Genomic DNA, 17,359 nt, shown 5'->3' on the forward strand with positions numbered 1-17,359 from the left:
AAAAACTAGACTACAAGGGACTCGTGGAGAAGAGATCCAGTAGAACTAAAAGACAAGTCGCGTTATTATTATTATAATTTTTTTGCAATCTTATTCTTTTCATTTCTGATTTCTGAGTTATGTTTTTTTCCCCCCTTTTTTCATAGTTAACCATATAAAGACCCCAATGTAAACAAGCCATTGTGCTTTCTTGGGTTTAAATCCTAGTAGACCTTGTACTGTCCTGTGATGTGCTTTTCCTATGCAAACTGCTAATGAAATATTCATTCATTCATTCATTCATTCAATCAACCAATCAATCAATCAATCAATCAATCAACAATCAATCATCTATTTGAATGATTACATCAAACGTGAAATTCACGATGGCAAATATTGCGGCATGGTCATGCTGGACCTCCAGAAGGCATTTGACACCGTCGATCATTCTATTCTGATTGAAAAACTCAAAGCTATTGGTCTTGACAACACAGCAGTGAGATGGATGCACTCTTACTTGGTGAGGAGGGAACAGATGGTGGAAGTCAACGGAACCCTGTCCCCCCCCCCCCCCCCCCCCCCCCCTCCCAGTAAACTGTGGAGTACCTCAAGGGAGTATACTAGGACCACTGTTGTTCTTAATATACGTAAACGACATGTCATCTGCTTGTGACTGCAATCTGTTTCTGTTCGCGGATGACTCGGCACTGTAGACGGGTTTCCTGTTTATAAACAAAAGGATGCAAACGCATCTAACGGGTGCCTTCTACGGGGTGCCTCTAGAGGGCGCTATTATGCGCAGCAGCTCTGGTCAAATCTAGACTAGGGCTTATAATAAAATTCGTCTTCACGGAGTTTAATCAAAGTAGACTAAATGTGCATTGTTTGTAAGAACTTGTTCACTGAATTAAAAATGTATTTCAGAATTGGATTTGTGTTTAATTTGTATATAATAACATTGTATGTCATTGAATGATATAATCCCATTTTGCAATCCTCACATGATTGTATTATCAGGAGCATGGTGGTACGGCCTTATATATTACCTCTATGTGTACGGTCACTCAAAAATAAATATGTTTACCGTACGGCGTACGACAAGAGTATTTTACGACCTGTTGCCACCTGTAGTCAGTCACGTCACTTTGTCAACTTTGACAACAAGTGAGAAGACGAAAATGGCAGCATCCGATTCCGATTACACAGCACAATTAAGTATTTCTGACCGAGCAGACTATATTAATAAATTGGTTCTTAGCCATGGAGAGATACTACCAGATCCATACAATATTCCAGAGAAGGACTGGATTGTAGATATGTCCAAATGGCCACTCATCACATTTCCTGACATTTATCTGTATCTCATAGAGAAGCCCAGTGTTTATATAAAGGAAAATCTACGTGCCTACAAATCCTTAGATGCATATAATTATGTACTTTGCGGTCATGTGCACGAAATAAAGTGGTATGACACAGGATCAGATTTTTGCGTTTTGAGGGCAAACGTCCTACCAAGTCAGAGACAAGGCCAGAAGACAAAACCATATGATGCCTGGATTTATGTGCACAAGGGCCTTGGGTACATCCTAACAGCGAACTGCACATGTATGGCAGGGTAAATATAAAACACAACAGATTATCTGAGATTATAATTCAACTCGGATGCTAATAATCTATACATGGCTTCAGGCTTGCCTCTTGTTGCAGCCATGCTGCAGCCATCATGTGCCAAGTTGAGATGTCAGGACGGAGGCACAGCGAGGAGGAGGTTGCCTGTACTTCTAAACCAAACCAGTGGAAGGATATGTCCAGGAAAAATGTTGAGTCAAAGAAATTGTTGAACGTCAATTTCAGCCGACCAAAAAGGCATCTGACAGAACTGCCCCTTATCTACCATCGCACAACAGCACCCCAAGGTGTACCAGGTAAGCTCCGTGCGTAACGCACTGATAATTAACCATTACGCGCACCCCAAGTTTGTGTCCAATTTTACCCTTAGATTAGATCTACTTCTGTGTAGTGCAGAGACGCTTAATTATGAAATGGGAACCTATGAAAGAAGCTACAGGGCTGAGAAATTAGTTAAAATACCATGAATGTAATCAATCAGGCAAAACATTACATTTAAAACTAGACATATGGCTGGTTTGCAATGTATTTATTGTCTCTGGGATTCAGTGATATTGATACTCATGTAGGCATATCAATGTGTGTGTAATTTCAATAACTGATAACATGTTTTCTTTACCCCCCCCCCACTCCAGATGTATTTGAACATGTCCAGACTTTAAGAAAAGGATATCCAAGCGCCAGCTTGTTTTCATCCATCAGCACAACTGTTGACTCAGACACAGATACAGCATCTGAAACAGGAGAATGTGACCTCCCTGAGCCCCTGACAGCTATGTATGACCCATATGCTAAAGACATATCACCAGCTGACCTTAAAGAGATGTGCAAAACTAGCTATGAACAAATTAGGTGGCAATTTACAAATAAAAAATTGGATGATCTACAGGATGTGACCAAAGATCAGGCAGAGTGTAAAACATGGAACATACACAGAGTTGGACGTGTAACAGGCAGTACTTTTCAAAGAGTTGTTAAATGCAAAGAATCCTCAGTTGAAAGTGTTGTTAAAGACTTAATGCAATATGAGTCCACAGATCTCTCTGCTGTTCCTGCTATCAAATGGGGCAGACAAATGGAAGCTACTGCACACCAATTTTATGTAACAGAAATGAGGAAGATTCATGCAAACTTCAAGGTCAAAACAACTGGTTTAACAGTGAAAGCAGATGAGCCTTATCTGGCTGCATCTCCTGATGGCATATTTTCCTGTGACTGTTGTGGAACAGGGGTGCTAGAAATTAAATGTCCATTCAAGTATATGGAGGGATTTAGAGGGATCAGAGTCTGACACATCCTTTTGCCTCGACAAAAACTATGATCTGCGACCAACCCACCCATATTATGCACAGATTCAACTGGAGATGTATGTTTGTCAAATGAACATGTGCGATTTCATGGTCTGGACCAAAACAGAGAGTGTTATTTGCCGGCTACAGAGAGATGAAGCCTTTCTGCAACAGACAATTCCCAGGGCTGAAGTCTTCTTCACGGAGCACCTCCTTCCAGAACTTCTCTGCCGCCGCAAAGACCCTGATTTGGCTGAAGAGATATCATGTCTGCACTGCAAAAAGCCTAGCTTTGGCAAAATGATCAAGTGCACAAAATGCTGCCAGCACTTCCACTATGTATGTGTGAACATTACCAGAAAGTCCAAAGAATGGAAGTGTGAATATTGCAAATAGATCCAGATAAGTACTCTAGCAGTGATAAACATTGTAGATAATACAAAGACACTGGATCTAACATGTCAGTTCATACAAACTGAGAAGACAGCCAGCACACAATATATCACATTTTCAAATTTTATTTACCTCCGTTTAATGACATTGTTGAGCTTTAAATTGTTGAAATCATCTGGAGTGTTATATTAAGTTGTAAAAAAGAAAAGAAAAACTGGAGTACTCTGAATTTATATTATTACAGGACCAATACAGGCCTGGGGAAATCTAGTGCAGGGGTCTTCAACACTTACAGTCCAAGGACCCCTTAGTTGTGAGAGAGATGAAGCAGGGACCCCCACAACATTTTTATAGATTCCATATAGTTTCATCGTTTGACAGCACAATCATCAGTGTATTTTGGATTCATGTCAGTTTGTGTTTTCAGATATTTAACCGCCGTCAATACTTAATAAACTTGACCTTTCACTCTGTACTTAGTCTGCTCTTTTTCCCCTCTAGGCTACTCCAAACCTCTTTGCTGAAAATAGCAGATCTACAGGTTCACAACGCCTTGCGCTGTGAGGCGTTGTGAGCTTGTAGATCTGCCATTAAGTTCTCAGAATATATTATGGACGCTAGGGTTCAAGTGGTTGGTATAAAAAAAAGAGAAAAAAGTTTCTATCACTCAGAGATTTGGAGGACCCCTGTAGTAACTCTGAGGACCCCCTAGGGATCCCGGACCCTCTGTTGAAGAGCCCTGATCTGATGTGTTCCATGTTCGTTTCATCCTATAACAAAGGGCTAAAAAAAAGAAAACACAAAAAGATTATCAGCGGGCAACCACACTCTTCCTAAGGTTGGTGAGAGCAGCACATATGGTTACAATATCATCCAGCATATCTATCTGACTGATGGGTATAACAGTGTTAAGTATCTGAAAGAGTTTAAGCTGACCTATAACTCGTTCCACATGCATGCGGACTCTTGATAACTGCCGTGAAGTGTCAACACAAGAACCGGGCAACTGAGATTTTCCCTTAGTGAAACTTGGGATTCTTAATGTTGCTCCTACACTGGCCAATTCCTCTCTAACAAGAAAACCTCTGTCAGCAAGGACCTCATCCCCATAATCAAGTTTTCTCAAAAAGTTGGAATCTAAAGTTATTAACTTGTCAGAGGCACGACCACCCCACCCATCCGACAAAAAAGATATAGCTCCTGCTGGTGTTATTCCAATTAAATATTTGATTGTGTTTTGATGCTTATAATTTGACCAGGTTTCAGCCCTTGCTTTGAGATTGTATGTTCTTTCAATAAAAATGTCAGTACAGTCTACAATACAACGGCACTTTTTAAATTTAGGTTTAAAACTCTTTGGCATGTTTGCCCTAATTGCATCTCTACTAGGCCATATTATCAAGGGCTTCAATATCGCAGACAACATGGGTATCCACCCTCTTAAGATTTTTGATACAGTTGAAAATGAAAGCCCAAATCTGTAGGCAAGGTCTCTGTTGGTCAGTCCGAGTTTACATTTCATTAGGACCAAAAGAAGGTTGTTCTCGCAGCTTAACCCTCCCTTAGGCACTAGTGAGCTACTTTGTACAATAGTCAACAGCCAAGTGAAAACCTGCACTACCTGTATACCAGTAAAAAAGTTCACCTTAAAGTTACTGTCTTTTATAGAATCAAACCCAAATTTAGACTGTTGTAGCTGCTCCTTCAGTTTTCGATTTTCTTCCTTTGTGGCATCCAGTTCTGTCTCCATTTGGCCTGTGGGTCTGGTAGTAACAGGAGCTGTATTCTCAATCTCATCCATTCTTCTAAAAGGTCTGGTAGTAGGAGCTGTATTCTCATCCAGTCTTCTAAAAGGTCCCTTGTTTTCATCCCGTCTTCTTTTTCTTTCATATCTAGACAATTAAAAACAGTATGGTCAGGTTACTATAATTAGCAACATATTAAATAACACAATAAAATAAATAAAAAACGTATTTGTTTAAATACATACTAAACAACCAACAAAGGGCAATGGCAGATTACAATATTACAATTGATGAATGAATGAATGGTCAGTTAAAACTGTTACAATATACAGTACATGACACTGACCGTGCAACTTTTGCTGTGCTGTCTCCGTCTCTGGTGCTGTGGCTAAAAATTGTTGGAACGAAATCTGGACTGTCATAATCCATGGACGGTGCTCCTGATGAAGAGAGAGAGAGAGAGAGGAAAGATTACAATGGCTAACTGGCCTTTTCACAGCAACAATATACACTTAATTTACATTGGCATCAATGATTGCATCATTCACACAGTTATTACAATAATACTAATTACATTAGCCTACATTAAGATCAGAAGAGTCTGTGCATCATGTTGGCTCACTGGAAAGGCTCAGACTGACAGACCCTCTAACTACTTTCACGTCAATGAGACGTGAGCTTGAAGGCTATTTTGAACATTTTAAAAACTAGTAGCTCAGCCTGCACACTGGTTATTGTTATCCACAGATTAAGAACTTTGATTGTGCAATTCATGTCACAGTAGCTGATGAAGACACTCCTCTGTATACTTAGAAGTAGCACTGAAACATGACGGTCGTATGACAAAAGCAACCCTTGTATTTCAGGGCTATTTCTTCAGGCTATCAATTCAATTCAAATGAGCTTTATTTGCATGAGAAAACATAAGTTTACATTACCCAAGCAAGTTTCAAAAATAAAATAAAAACAGTTGAAAATGGAGAACATACAGGAGGGCGTACAGCATTGTGTTAAACAGAGCTATGTGGTATCACCAACTGAACAAACCTATGCTGTGTTTAATATGTCAGAGCAAAGAATCAGCACAGTGTCAACTTTTATATTGCATGCTTAGCCAAGATATCAGAAAAACACATACCAAATATGAAGTGGGCGCTGCACAAACAGGCTTCACCTTTGGGACCACTGGAACCCCAATCCGCCCTTTTAATGGCCCGTAGCCATAATACTCTTCGTTTTTTATGAAATGGGTGATAACCCCTCGGAATATAAAACATTTCCCACCCATTCTCTGATTTATTGGCGCAATTGACAGCACAACAACTTGCGGGCATGTTTGTTTTGTAGCGAAAGCATCCGATCCGAGTCCCGTCCATAGGTCCCGTCCAAGACAATGCAGCATGCATTGCAGACTGTTTACTTCCGGTAGCTTTCTACCCTGGGCATGCGCAGTGACCGCAGTCTGTGCGTGATGACGTTTGTGCATGACGTTGCACGGTATATTGCAGGTTTAAACAAGTAGTAACTGCTGCAACCTGCGGGAAGGCGTCTGCGAGACCTGGGTCTGCAAACAGGTCTGCACTGCAGACCTGTTTGCAGACCCAGCACTGCAGACCCAGGTCAACCTCTCTACTGCTCCCAGTGGCAGCCTTATAGTCCATGGGCCAGACGGGTTGTCGGTATCAAAAAGGTGGCAAAGGTTACCATGCATTTTTGAAAAGCTCTATATCTGTAGATTATATTTTGGTATGATAACCCTTTCTTAGACCCAGCTAAATTGGTGTTATCAGCCGCTGGAGTTGGTGTCCCATTAACTTTACATTACAGGGAAAATAAGCAAAAAACTTATCTGCTTTTAGTAGCATAAGAGGGGTGTCAGGGGTCAAACTAGGGGTTTGTCATGATGCTGAATCCATTGCAAGCATCTGTTTTGCACAAACAACATTCCTTGGTCTAAAAAGACTATGGTTTAGTGATGAAAAGTGATGAGTCATCACTTTTGTGGGGGCTGTTTTAGCCCCAGGAATGTTTTTCGTGCTAAACAGATGCTTGCAATGGATTCAGCATCATGAAAACCCCCTAGTTTGACCCCTCTTATGCTACTTAAAGCAGATAAATTTTTTGCTTTTTTTCCCTGTAATGTAAAGTTAATGGGACCAACTCTAGCGGCTGATAACACCAATTTAGCTGGGTCTAAGAAAGGGTTATCATACCAAAATATAATCTACAGATATAGAGCTTTTCAAAAATGCATGGTAACCTTTGCCACCTTTTTGATACCGACAACCCGTCTGGCCCATGGACTATTAGCTCCAGGCGGAGCCGCTCGATTGTCCACGACATTGCAAGCGGCGCGAAGGCCAGCGGACCTTGGTCCTGCTCTTCGCCCCCGAGCGCCGCAGGCGCGAGTGGCCGCGAAGAGCGGGCCAGGGCCGCGCGGCCGGCGGAGCGCCGCGCGAGTTACGAAGCCGTGGTGAATGCAATCGTTCTATTTATGCCCAAAGCCCACGATAAACGCCCTGTCCAAGTGACTACAATGTCTGCACAGTCACCGAAGCACTAGAGGGCAGTAAAGTCAATGGGGTCTGCAAACCCGGGTCTTCAGACCCACGTCTGCAGACATGCTGCAGTGCAGACTTCCCGCAGGCTGCAGCGGTTAGCTTCTCGGTTTAAAAGGCCCTTAACTGTGAACTAAAACATGTTGCCTTAATAGTGCAGTATGTTATGTCCAAAAAACTGCTCCCGTAGGATTTTTGTGTTAAAATTGATTTTTTTGCAGATCTTGGTTCTATAGGGTCCAAACTATCAGAAAATGACGGGGGTCAAATTTTCAGACCCCTCCCTCATTTCCTGGGGGCGGGTCACTTCAGTTTGGGCCCTATTCGGCTATGTATCCCCAATTTTCCATATATTTTTTTGCTATTATTGATTTGTTTGCTGTTTTGGCTTCTATAGGGACCAACCTATCAGAAAATGTCAAGGGTCAAATTTTCAGACCCCTCCCTCATTTCCTGGGGGCGGGTCACTTCAGTTTGGGCCCTATTCGGCTATGTATCCCCAATTTTCCATATATTTTTTTGCTAATATTGATTTGTTTCCTGTTATGGCTTCTATAGGGACCAACCTATCAGAAAATGTCGGGGGTCAAATTATCAGACCCCTCCCTCATTTCCTGGGGGCGGGTCACTTCAGTTTTGGCCCTATTCGGCTATGTATTCCCATAGGATCTTTTTGCTAAAATAGATATTTTTTGGCTGATTGGCAGGGTTCACATTTTCAGACCCTGCAGCATGCAGACTGTTTACTTCCGGTAGCTTTCTACCCTGGACATGCGCAGTGACCGCAGTCTGTGCGTGATGACGTTTGTGATGACGTTGCACGGTATATTGCAGGTTGAAAAGGCCCTTAACTGTGAACTAAAACATGATGTTGCAAAGTTAAAGCTCCAAACAGCCCAGAACAAACTAATTAGGGTTGTGCTTGGTCTTCCTCCTCAGACCCACCTTATCATCACCACGAAAGCGTGGGGTGGCTCAAAGTAGCTGACAGAGTACAGCATCTTGCAATTGGCCTGGTGTTATGGAAAGCCAAATCTGCCGTATATAGAAATAAATAAATACATGAATAAATGACATAATACAGAATTAAATGCAAATATAAATACATAAATATGCAAGAAATAATTAAATGTATATATTTATGCAATATTTTAAGTATTTGTTTATTTATTTCAGTATTTATACATTTATTTCAGTATTTATACATTTATTTATATATGTATTTGTTTACGTATATATTTATTTGTACATATATTTATTTGTACATATATTTATTCATTTCCTAATTTATTTATTTATTTATGTGTTTATTTATGTATTTAATTATTTGTTTATTTAATTATTTATTCATTTATCTATACATTTATTTATTCATTTATTTCTGCCTGTATTTCATGATCTGTATGTTAATGAGGGGGCGGACCTTGATGATGTCCCTTAACAGCCATTGGATAATCTATGTGGGAGGTCACAGATCGATTGTACTTGTCTGACTCTCCAGGAAATGATTAGCTATGGCCTTTAACTTGAGGCTGCAGTGAGGTAAACAAAATGTTGAATTGGCAAACAATTGAGGGAGAATATAGAGTTGAGTTTTGGTGTATTTGGCTGCAAATACTTATTCGGACATCATGCTGTTTGGAGTGGACTACATTTTAGAACATTCATGAAGTGGCAGAGAATATGAAAAGTCCATCATCTCCATGGAAGCCTTGGAGAGTTATTTGTTTTCAGGATTGATTTAACTACCTGCGACATCGTTCATCTAGTCTAGTAATTCTAGGAAAACAATCCACTCAGGTTGGAAAAAATTGTGTTATTTAGTTTCTCAACTGATTCTGACAGGAAATTAGGTCTACTAGCCAGGATAAAAAATCTACCATAATCTGCTCACTGCAAATACCCACAGTGGCCAAATCAAGTTGGGCTCCCATCGACTTTCTATACAGGAGGAAAATACCCAGAAAAAAATCTGCTTTAAGTAGGATGTGAGGGGTCTAACTAGGGGTTTGTCATGATGCTGAATCCATTGCAAGCATTTGTTTTGCACAAAACACATTCCTTAGGCTAAAAATGGCCCCAGAAAATGATGGTTTAGTGATGAAAAGTGATGAGTCATCACTTTTCATCAGTTTTGTGGGCGTTTTCTGGGGCCAATGAATGTTTTTTGTGCAAAACAAATGCTTGCAATGGATTCAGCATCATGACAAACCCCTAGTTAGACCCCTCACATCCTACTTAAAGCAGATTTCTTTCTGGGTATTTTCCTCCTGTATAGAAAGTCGATGGGAGCCCAACTTGATTTGGCCACTGTGGGTATTTGCAGTGAGCAGATTATGGTAGATTTTTTATCCTGGCTAGTAGACCTAATTTCCTGTCAGAATCAGTTGAAAAACTAAATAACACAATTTTTTCCAACCTCAGCTTTATTTTTACTTGACTAATCTGCTTGGTGTGGATGAAAGTACAGTCTACAGTTGGTGGTGGCATTAGGTGAGTTTGTATCTTGGGCAAAAGCTTAAAATGTTTATACTCACTTACAGTATACATATAAATATTGAATTATCTTGTTTACCAGGCCAGCACGGTTTGTTACAACTTCACTTTAAACCAGTGGTTGTTAATTTGGGTGTTAATCTTTCCATGAGAGTGTACAAATTGACCCGTAATGGTTCATTTACCACCTTTTTTACACCATCAGAGTTACAGACCTGTAAGGGTGCATTTAATACCATTTGTACACTCTCAGAGTTCCAGACTTGGGGGTCTCTTTGGTTCCTTTTGTACACTCAGAGTTGAGTTAGAAACTGCTTCCATTTGTACACTCTATGAGTTACAGACCTGTAAGGGTCCATTTGGTTCCATTTGTACACTCAGAGTTGAGTTAGAAACCTGTAAGGGTCCATTTGGTTCCATTTGTACACTCTCAGAGTTACAGACTTGTAAGGGTTAATTTGGTTCCATTTGTACACTCTCAGAGCTACAGACCTGTAAGGGTCCATATGTACACTAAGAATTACACATAAGGGTCCATTTGGTTACTAACTAGCAATCATGACTTGCCATTAACCCCACGTTGAGAACCAGTGCTCTAAACCAGTGGTTCCCAAACGTTATAGCTTGTGACCCATTTTTTGAAATATATTTTTTGTAAGAAAGGAGAACAGGATTTTTACTTGAGTCATGACTTGACGCATAACATTGGTTTGTGACCCACTGTTTGGGAAACGGTGCTCTGGATAAACTATTAAACTAAGTTGTGTTTGTTAACACAATCAAATCTTATTTTTAAGGGTGGCTGACAACACTGGCGAAGAGGAATTGGATGCAATGGTCTGTGAGATCCTTGGTCTTCCTCCAAATACTGACTACAAGATGATGAGACACGAGGCATACAGGTTCAAAGTAAGTGATCATTGCTCATCTTTCAGCTTAAGCCTAAACTCTTGTCACTTTATCTATCCTCTTATAACTTTCAAATGTGTATACTGTACATTGCTCAACTCACCTCTGAATCCTATGAATTGACATGACCACTAGCCTAATTATATGTTGTGATTATTAGAAGTGATTCCAACATGTGTGAAGCACCCTTTTAAACTTCCTCTCTTTCCCCCCAGTTTTTCTTGGAGAACCATGTGTGCAAGGCTCAATGCATGGTAGTCCACAGGGGGTTCAGATGCACACACTACAGCAGCAGACTGTGAGAAGCAGATCCTATTGTGTCATCTCCTACAGTCAATGACATATACTGTAGATGGCAACCAGAAATGAATACGGTATGGCTATACTTCACATAATACTACACAAAAATGTAGTTTTCTTGCCATTTATGCCATTTAGAGGACATGATAATGATGATAAATCTAAGTTCTAAGCTATTGACCACTGCTTTCACAATTGTCTGCTACCAACACCGCCATAACTCCCAGGTGTCATGGTCCTCATTCATTTCTATTCATTTAGGGGACCTAAATATTGAACAAAGTACTACTACTGTGGAGATTTCAATAATATAAAACTCACAAGGGCTTCTGTTTGTTGTGTTTTTATACCCAGCCCCAACTGCCTCTGATTGGCCTACCAAACTTTTGTTTCTGTGACGCAGACGGAAATGTGCTTCAAAATTCTGGAAGCTTGCCTTAAAAATTGCCTATCCTTTTTTGCAGATGCCCCAGAGCCAGTGGAGGAGTCTACCTTTCTACGAAGGACTCGCATTCCCTGCCACAGCGGCCAAGGCCATTGACTCCTGAAGATACTTTACATCCATCTACCACATGCCAGGAGGACTGATAACACGAATAAAATACATTTAAACGAACCGCTAGGCTTTGTGTCATTTAACATGATCCTGCACTCACAAGTCATTCTGTGTAAGACTATACTGTATGATATGCCTAAATTGTATATTGATTGATAGTTTGAAAAATAGTAGCCTACAGTGGTACGGTTATATAATGATGCTACAAGGATAACACAAAAAGTTATAAGGGCTTGTTTCCATTGTGGTCCTAGCTGGTGATCAGCTATATTTGGTAAAGAAGGAAATACCAGCATACCTAGAGACCTCGGAGACCCTGACTGGTAAAGTAAGTACCGGTATATAGGGTTTAAGAGCTTAAATGCAGTGATTGTCTGTGTTCAAATATGTTTTAAATAGTTTTATATTCTGAAGTAATCATTGTTATTGTTATAGGGCAGAGGTCATCAACAGTTGATTGATAACCTTGTGGGCCCTAGGGGGTCTGCAGAGTTACTCGGGGTGGCAATGATAGATGTTCTAATGTCTGAAAATACACATTAAACAAAAAAAGAAAAGAAAAAAGTTTGCATCAGCTGGCACCTCCTAAGGACCGGTGTGCTACCGGTTACCCATCTGAACAAGCTCATTTGTGTACAAAAGTTGCACCTACCCACAACAGCCAACTACTTAGATATTGAAACATATTGAACATGAACATCCTATTATTCTTAACTAGCCCTTACCCGTTCAAAGATATGAGCTCCAAAATGATGTGCAGTGTGTGGGTTATGGGATGTGCACTGTGCACACAGTATATGAGGGATGGAAAGTAACTTTAACTGGTGCTTGCATGATGTAGGAGCATCAATGTAAGAAACCTGTTTCGTTTAATGGCTACAGAGATACTGTCCCCCCCCCCCAGCCCTCCCGCCCGCCCGCCCACCCGCCTGCACACACACCCGCCTGCCTGCACACACACACACACACACACACACACACACACACACACACACACACACACACACACACACACACACACACACACACACACACAGAGCTGGTTAAACATTTTGCCTCATGCTAGATGCAGAATAGATGTGCCTCATGCTAGATGCAGAATAGATAGTAGATACACCATAAAAATGCTAATATACAGCATATGATTTGTGAAAGTGACAAACGGGCTTCACAGTTATGTCAGGTGTGTTCATATGCTAATGGTGATGCGATTTCAGATCAATTGCTCCAGCCACTGAGGAGAAACGCTGTTTCAGACAGACAGACACTCACTCACTCACTCACTCACTCACTCAGACATTCGCAAAATTATAGTATAGATTGTGGATCAAGATGGCAAGAGAATATTTTTATTTTGCTAGTTTAAAGGGGAGAAACATCACAGTGTATATTTTGCAAGCCAAACCCCAGAATCAATCCTCCAGTTTTAGGCAAACTGTGGGGGGACTTTTTTTCTTATTTCCAGATAACAAATGAAAGAGTATAGCAGCATGTGGAACACCCTACCACAGGCCTTAAAGGAGTGCAAATCCCTAACCTCCTTCAAAATTAGTCTGAAAAGTCACCTTCAGACCGTGGGCCGTGGCTGCTACTCGAGACTAAGCCCCCTTCTCTTGTTGTTTTTTTCTGCTTTTGTAATTAATGTTCTCCTGTTCTATCCTTCTGTCTTTCAATGTTATATGAGATACATAAAGTGGTTCCTATGTAAATAAGCTGTAAAGCTTACTAGGATCTCCTTTTATTGACTTTGTACCAGTGATTTGTGCTGTTATGAAACTGTACTTTTTTTCTATTGCAAACTGCTAATAAACTCTTCAATCAATCAAGGACACTTCGACACAAACCCAGGGTTTTAGGATTAGGGAGTGTCAGGGGTTTGATCAATCTGGGTTTGATTGCTAATGCCTGAATGGGCAAGACACACCCCCTCATTAACATACGGTTCATGAAATACACAATGAAATACAGGCATAAATAAATACAGGCATCAATAAATAAATAAATACATAAATAAATAAATACATAAATAAATACATACATAAATAAATGCATAAATAAATAAATGAATACACAAATAAATATATATGCAAATAAATATATACATAAATGAATAAATACATGAATAAATATATAAATACATGAATAAATATATAAATAAATACATAAATACTTAAATAATTAAATAAAATGTTACATAAATATATACATTTCATTATACATTTTTACATTTCTTTGCATATTTATTTATTTAACTTTGCATTTCTGTCTTTATAATCTCATTTATTCATGTATTTATTTATTTCTATATACGGCAGATTTGGCTTTCCATATACACAGATGCAATTGATTGAATGTGCTATTCAAAATAAAATGTAAGCTTTATCCACAAGTTTCCGCGGGAGTTTACTGGAGACTATCAGGACCAAACTTCCGGGTTTAACAGCAGACATACAAGCTCACGTCGCGCCGCAGATGCAACCCGTTGTGAGCTTGTAAATCGGCGGCGGAACCTCGGTGCAGACGTTTGCGCAATGCACTATGGGGCGTAGGAAACTCGTGGATACAGTGGTGGAAAAAATACTCAAATTCATTGCTTAAATAAAAGTACCAATACTGAAACATGTACAAGTAAAAGCCTGGAATTCAAAATGTATTGAGTAAAAGTATTAGTGTTGACATTAAAATGTACTTGGGTGGGTGACGTGACGTAGCGTTTTCGCTGTCCTCTGTGTCAAACATGTATAAATAAAAAATATATTTGTCAAAAACCTTCTGAATATTGTGCAGGACATTAAGCTTTATGTGAACTTACTCAAGTTTAAAACATTTCATTCCTCATTTCTTCAGAATCTTCAACCAAACATGGTAAATGTCATCTGGTGTGACTGTCCTTGTTTCTCAAAGTGGGAACTTGAATAAAACTAAGAAAAAGAATTGCTAAAATTCATTTAAAAATGAATTTAGGCAAAAACAAATGTCTATTTGTGAGCCTATATCTTTTCAAAGTCCAAGCATAATGTTTTCAGTCATTTCTGATCAAAAAGATTTTGTCCCCCAAACCAAAATCATCTGGTGTGACACTAGTTTGGAAAAATTAAACAGGCAATAATTTGGACACCTACTGGGCTAGAGAGGTCCTTCTTCTGTAAGGCTATTCAGCACTCCCAGCACAACTGCAAGACAGGTGTCTGAGGTGAGTTATGATTTTAACATTTTCATGAAATGCCATCTTGTTGAAACTTTGACAAGTGTGGCACTTCTGGATGTCATCTGGTGTGACACCTTTTTCATTAATAAAGCAAAAGTTATTTGAAACTTTGGTCATAATTACATGTAAATCTAGGTTGTTTTGTTATAGCTAGCATGTTGTTAGCATGCTAATGTGTACCTGGTAGCCTCAAGGTAGTCCTAAATGCAGAATAACGTCATCTGGTGTGACACTTCGTCATCTGGTGTGACATATCTGCTTGTCACGCCAGATGACTTGATTGTCACACCAGATGATATATACTGTATTTTCCTACAGACATAACAATAAATAACAAGTCCCATGTTTCTTTTGTCCATTTAAAACATTTTAACATGTTTAAAACAACGTTTTAAACATTTTTACATAATTTAATTTAGCTTCATTCGGTGATACAGCAAATTCATCAGACAGAGCAGAAACCCCTTCACAGAAACCTAAACCTTATATTGTGGTAACACTTTATAATAACTATCCGTTATAAGCAGTTAATATAAGACACTTGACAACAGAAAATGGGTGGTACAGAAAATGTGATTTTATTATTTCCAAAATACACAAACATACTGTATAGTGATGAATGAATGGATATGGAGGAAGGGCATTTAAACAAAACCATAGCTGTTCTTATCCTTACTTGGATACAGCAAAACAAAAAAAAAGAAGGAAAAAAAGTAGGACTACTAGTTATAGATTTAGCACAATTCAAATAAATTGATTAATTTGGACTCACTGATGTGTTCAACCAGAGGCTCAGTGCGATTGCAAGTCATCAGCTCAACTGGCTTCATCAGGTGAAGCAGTTCAGACACATCAAGGAGAGCATCCAACCCAATGAAATGGTCTTGCATATAGACTTTTCTGAGAACTATGCATGTAAACTAAACACAGAGATTCAGGCGTTTCATTTTGGTGGCAATAGGCAGCAGGCAACAGTGCATACCGGAGTTGCCTACTCAGTCAGTGGCTCCCAGTGCTATGCCACCATTTCACAGTCCTTACGCCATGATGAGCGTGCTGTGTGGGCACACATCAAGCCAGTTATTGATGATTTCCGAGGAAAACAAGACAATGCAATTGACACCCTGCATGTCCTCAGTGATGGGCCAGCAACCCAGTACCGGAATCGCACAAACTGCTTCCTCATGAGCAGCATTCCTTATACATGGGGATTCAAGAGGGTCACCTGGAACTTTTCAGAGCGTTCCTGATGGTGTGGGAGGGGTGCTGAAGCGTAAGGCAGACATGTATGTCCTCGGAGGCAGTGACCTACAAACACCGAGGGATCTGTGTGAGTATTTACAGAAGTCCTCTGAAAAAGTCACTGTCATGTGGATCGAAGAAGAGAAGATATCCAACATGGATGAAATGGTCCCTCCATCAGTGCGTCCAGTGACTGGCATCAGCACTACGCACCAGGTTCTTTCTATCTTCCCGGGAAAGATAGTTTACAGAGACCTGAGTTGTTTCTGCCAGTTTCCTCAGATCTGCACCTGTCACAACCCACGGAAATTACAGTTCGACCAAGTCTCCAGGGCTGAGGTGCCAGGTGACAAGACAAGTGATGAGTAAGTATAACTAAATCATTCTCTTTGCCAATTTTATGATACCTGTAATTGTACCTGTTTAATGACAATAAAGTAACTTATGTCATCCATTCATTCCTTTTCTTCCTTAACTAAGTGGTGGCCCATCTGCGGAACTGCCCCCTTCCCAGGTCAGCTGCAGGCCCAAAACAGCTTCCGGAGCTCAGTGAGTATAACATACTTGGCAAACTTGAGGACTTGCTAGTAATTACATTTTACTACTAAAAACAATCTACCTGACAAATAAATTACATTTAAATGTCTCCTCCTGAAGGTCTTCTACTCAGGTGCTGGACACAAGTGCATCTATTGGAGAGGCCCAAGCTGAGGATTCAGACACCTCCTCAGATGAATACACACAAGGACAGTTTGTCATAATCAAATATGAGGGAAAGCCATATGTGGGGCAGATTGTTACCATTAATAAGGAGGGGCTAGAGATAAACTGCATGAATCAACTTGGAAAAATGAAAAATGGTTTTGTCTGGCCAAAGGGGCGAGACTGCATTTTCTACAAAGAGCAGGAAGTTGTCTGTGGCATAGCAGAACCGCAACAGGGCAAACGGTTTGCTACCCTCACCAAATGTGACTGGCTGATGTACAATACAGTCTAAATGTCTAGATACCCTCACCAAATGTGACTGGCTGATGTACAATGCAGTCTAAATGTCT

General features: G+C 40.0%; 1 long non-coding RNA gene across 1 annotated transcript; it reads right to left on the reverse strand.

Moving 5' to 3' along the window:
- Window positions 1–3,427: 3,427 nt before the first annotated feature.
- On the reverse strand, window positions 3,428–6,347 carry LOC308283670. The gene is made up of 3 exons (XR_013961949.1): window positions 6,174–6,347; window positions 5,382–5,475; window positions 3,428–5,182 (listed from the first exon to the last, which is right to left on the reverse strand). It is a non-coding gene; the product is annotated as an uncharacterized lncRNA (long non-coding RNA).
- Window positions 6,348–17,359: the final 11,012 nt, after the last annotated feature.

This window comes from Nannobrachium achirus, assembly GCF_963921795.1.
Source record: "Nannobrachium achirus genome assembly, chromosome: 1".
Classification (NCBI taxonomy): Eukaryota; Metazoa; Chordata; class Actinopteri; order Myctophiformes; family Myctophidae; genus Nannobrachium; species Nannobrachium achirus.